The following is a 5,276-nucleotide window of genomic DNA, read 5'->3' on the forward strand; positions in this document are numbered from 1 at the left end:
CCTGCCTATTCTGCCCATTGTGTCCTGCTTGGCACAAGTCCAGTCCAGCAGGATCCAGGTGGCCCAGAGCCCAGGGGAGAGGACTGGGACATCCCAGGCAGCTGGAATGCACTGGTCCTCCACTGCTGGTGTGCCTCATGCCTGGGAGAGTGTCCCCACCTCTCCCTAAGGGACTGTCCTTCCTATCCCCCTGTCAGGAAGCTGGGAGCAGCTCTTCACAAGCACCTTCACCCTCTGCCTGTCCACCAGGCACAGTGTCTTTGTGGCTGGAGCGGCTGCCAGGGCTCCTTGCCCTTAAGATTTGCAGCAGGCAGGTGGGGATTATGGTTCGGAAGCAAATTGTTGGCCTAGGCCAACCCTGAGAGGGAGTGCGCCTGACCCCAGCCCAAAGCAAGAGGTGACAGAACTGATAAATGAGGCAAACTGCTGCCCCCACCCGAAAAATGGTGGGTGTGTGTTTGGGGTCGTACGTGGTTACTGTGAACCCGACAGCCATGCGGTTGGGAGACTGGGCAGGGCGAGGACATGCAGATGTGGGCTCCTGTGTGTTTACACAGACTGGAGGGCAGAAGGGGAAGGGAAGCCCCTAGTAAGGAGAGGAGGTGTCGTAGGGAAAGGGATCCGGATCCTGCTTCTCCATACGCACTGTCTGGCCCTATGGGCAGAACAAGAACCCAGGGCTCTTACTGGGCTCCCAGTGTCCTTATCTGCGATGATCTCAGCAGACCCAGCTCCAGTGCCCCACCTCCACCCCACCCGCACTGTGCTGTTATCTCCTCCTGCTGTTATGCCTCTCTCTTTCTGGGGAGTGTGGGAGAGCTGGGAAGAAGTAGAACCCTAATTTGGAGTAATCTCCGTATCCCCAGAACCTGGAATAGCCCTCTGCCTTGAGTAAGTCTGAAAGGGGCTCCCATTCATGCCAGTGGCATGAATTTCCCTGGGTGAGGTTCCTTGCCTTTGTCATCTCATGTGACCCATGTCAGCTCTGCTAAGCTGGAATCATTATTTCCATTTTACAGAAGAGAAAATTGAGGCTTAGACGGCATAAGAGACCTACCGAAGGTGACACAGCCATCCCTGCCATGAGAGAGGCAGGGATCCAGATCTGGGTGATTTCGTGGCCTGAACTCAGCTGATTGTTCATGTGAGATACTGAAACACGCTTTTGCTGATGAGCATCCATCAAGGGTCACGGGTTGAAAGCTCTGTGAGGGAAGGGTCTCTACTTGCCCTTTGACCATGCATTCACTCAACAGAGACTGAGTACCTACCTTGTACCTGGCATAGTGCTAGGTGCCCGGGGAATCCAGCTCTGAATAGATGGACAAGTCCCTGCCACAAGTTTTCAGAGTGACTACTCCTGTGACTGACTAGGACACAGTGTGGGGTGGGGGGAGGTGGGGACTAGAGCTGGGTCTGGAGAGGCTGGTGTGGCCACAGCTGCAGGGTTTGGGAGGCCACAGTGCTTAGTGCTGTGGGGAGTCCCCGAGGGTTTAAGAGGCACTCTGATTTACCCTTGAAAGAGTTGGCTTGGTGGCTCCTGGAGAATGGACTGGGGTGGGGGAGGTCGGGGTGGGAGCCCAGCAATTAAGTCAGGGAGAGTCTAGGCACTGGATAATGGAGGCTTGGACTCTGGTGTTGGCAGTAAGGATGTGAAGAGTAGATAGATTGGGGATATTTTTGGAGGTAGAAGCAACTGACGAACTTGCTGATGGACTGGATCCCAGTGCCTAGAACATAGCAAACACTCAATAAATATTTGTTGAATGAATGAACCTTCTTGTTGCCAGACTCTGTAAACTCTTGTACACATCCTCTGGTGTGTGATCACCCAGGACCTTAAAGTGTTTCTTAATCTTCTGCCCAAGGGGCCAAGGAACAGAGAACGCCAGTACTGCACAAATGGGATACACACAAAACAAAACAAAAAAACTTTGGAATGATATGGGTAGGGAACAATGAATCCTCCATTCCCTCCCCAAAAATACAGCACAAACACCCAGCCCAGATTGCTCTTTTTTAGGTTCCTAATCCATCTGCAGCAGGAAGGATGGAAGCTAGACATGCAGAACTTCCTGTAGGTGAAGTGGACACTTCACCTTTTCTAGCACAGCCCTCTAGGATTCATGACATTTACAGCAGTGAAGTATTGGTCCTATGAGCTCTGGGCAGACTTTGGTGAGAAGATTGTCACGTGGGTTTGAGTGTCTTTGGGGATATGAGTTCCTGATAGGTGTCCTGGAAGGATGTCTTGGTACCCAGGGCTTTGGTTGGTCCTGGATTATCTGGCTGAGTGGCAATGGTGGGGAGGGGCTGAAGGAGGGGCACTCCTAGGTCCCACTTGCTGGAGGGAAACCTGTCTAGGCTCTGGGCCAAATAAATCATTGGGAAGGAAAGAAGAACATTTTCTCATCTGTTTAAAGGGCAATGAAGCATAGCGGCACTGGTCCAGCGGGAGGCAAGGCTGAGGCCAGGCGGGTGAGGCCAGGGAGCTCCCTTCCTTGACCTACCATCCTCTCATGAATTGCCCCACTGGCTTGAGCTTTGCTGGCTATGCTGCCTCCCAGATGGTGCATTGGTGGTTGTTACTGTTAATAAAAATACTGATTAATTGATAATAAGATAGTTATTTTAAAAGGCCCCTATCCAGGGCATAGCCCTTGCTAATCCATACCTTTTATCTTCCAGGAGCCAAGCTGAGATGGTTTACACCATTTCACAGATAAGGAAACAGAGGTCCAGAGAGCCAAAGGGACTTTCTCAAGGTCACCTAGCATGGCAGTGTGAGAGCAGGGTGGGGAGCCTGGCCTCTAGTTGCCCTGTGGGGTTGGTCCTCCATCCCATTAGAGGTTCCAGAGGGGGGCCCAATGGGGCTATAGGGCTGAGGTCACTGTCCTTTGTCCACTATGTGGGGAGAGGGCTATGTCTGCCCAAGCCCTCTGGGCTCAAGCTCACAGGCACCCCTTCGGGTGCCCAGACTGCCCCAGCCTCCCTGGAGGCCCCTGCTGGGGCTAAGACTTGTTCTTCCCACCCCCGCCTGGGCTGTTCAGAGAAGTAATTTCTCCTCAACCAGCTGGATTTGAATATGGAAGCGATTTGTAATTACTCCAAGTCCTCCCGGGCCGGCGGGCGGGCGGCATTATCACCAGAGTGAGTCTAGAAGGGCAGGGGCTCATGGGAAAGGAGGTGGGAAATCCTGATGCAGGAGGCACTTCCAGAGAGAGGCTTCCACAGGTCTGCCTTAGTTCACCGGCTTCTGCACAACCCTTGCAGGTCCTGTGTGTCCACCCAGCTCCCACAGCCCTCCCACAACAGCCTGCCCTGAGAGCACCCCTTCCTTGGGGGTATGAGGTACCAACTGTGTCAGTCCCTCACTCTGTCCCACCACCTGTCTCTTCTAGGGCATCCATCGATGTGGCTGAATGAATGGGGTCAAGAAGTCAGAGGGTTACCAAGAAACAAGAGAAACAGACAAAAACGCTGCTGTCTCTTTGCAGCCAGCCCCTCCTATTACCCCCTCACCCAGCTGGATCCTGGAAGCGGGGGAGGGGGGCCTTAGGGATCCAGCTGCATCACATCTGCAAGAGATCTGCCTGGGTTTCTCTGGGCTCTGGGTCTCTAGTATGCAAATGATCATGAATATTCATAAAGAAGGAGGCAGGCTCTCTGTAGGGGAGGAAAGGGCTGGAACTCTGGAGGACAGGGTCCAGGAGACTTCTAAGGGCCACTCCTTGGATTCTTGTGGGCAACCCATGTCCTGACCGCTTTCCCCACTTTTGCCCACCTCCTTGAGACCCCAACCCCAGCAACCCTATTGTCTCTTACAGCAAGGAAGGGACCCAGTATCTCCTACTGCACAAGGGTGGTTCCCAACCTGTTTTGCAGCTGACCAGGCCCACCTGGCTCAGCTTTTGTAGTGCAGCTGGGCCTTCAAACCCAGATATGCTGGGGTGTGTTTGAGGGTGCTAGCAAGAACCCAGGAACCTTCCTGCCAGTGCTAGGCCAAGACACTGTTTTCCCAGGGCTCCCACAGGGAAAGAGAAGGTGTCTGCCCAGCCCTCCTCCCTGCTTCCTATAGCCTCATAAATTACCTTAAGGTGACAGGTGAGATTCCTTCATCGCCCCTTATTACCTCCTTCCATTAAAGTCGATAATCTCTCATAATCGTTCACAACACCTGTCACTGACTGTTGAATGGGGAGGGACAGTGGAAAGGAACCAGGGAGAGTTCTCTGTCCCTTCCTGGTACTGCCCCTGGGGATATGTGAGCTCTTCCATCTTGCCCCAGTCTTGAGGGTGACAAAACTCCAGAGATAGTATTGGGAAAAGTGGGATTGGGATTGGGAGGACCAAGGAGTCTCCTGCCCACCCAGGATTGGTCCCCTCCTGGCTAGAGAGCTTCAAGAAGTATGCCGGGGAAACCATCCCACCCTCATTGCAAAGCTGCCCCCTGCTGGCTTCTCAGACCAGAGCCATCAGATTAACCTACTTGTTTTGGCTACCGTGGTGTGTCCCCAGCCAGCCCACCTTCCTGGTGGCATGATGCCCAGGCCACAAACCGCCTGACCAGGGCCCTGAGCCACAGGCCTCTCCTGGGTACTGCCTGAACCATGTGGGCTCAGGCCCCACCCAATGGTTCCTGGGCACCGTGCCAGGATGGGGAAGGGGTGGGTCTGTGCAACTCTGCTGCTTTTACACAAACAGATGCAACATGGGGGCGCCCCTGGCACAGGGAAAGGCACTTGTGGGAATAGATAGGGACTCAGGAAAACATGTAATACACTGCACACGTGTAGCATCCCCGTGCCTAGGGACATGCAACATTGCAGCGTTTACGCCAGATTATGCACTGAATATGCCACACTGCAGTGTACATATGTGGCTCCTTCGTGAGTTACCCACAGCATTCAGCACACATGTGGCACCTGTAAGCTTGTGCACGTATAGCATCCCACTGCACAGGAACAAGCAACACGCGATCAGAACCAAAGCCTATGTTAAAACACCGTTCATATGTGTAGCATTTGCATGCACCGAACCAAGCAATGTTGCAGCGCACACGTAGGGCACCTGTATGCATATGCAAAGTTCAGGGCACATGAGCGGCGCCTGCATGCACAAGGACATGCAATATGCGATGCACACGGGGTGGTGGTGGGGGGAGCAAATGCTTCAGCTTCCAGAGCCCAAGAGACCCTTGGCTGCTCTAGATGCCTCTGGCCTGGGGTATCGCTGGAGGGGCCTCGCGGATCGCCTCACTCTGAGGTCCTGGAGGC

Source organism: Marmota marmota, unplaced genomic scaffold, assembly GCF_001458135.2.
Source record: "Marmota marmota marmota unplaced genomic scaffold, marMar, whole genome shotgun sequence".
Lineage (NCBI taxonomy): Eukaryota > Metazoa > Chordata > Mammalia > Rodentia > Sciuridae > Marmota > Marmota marmota.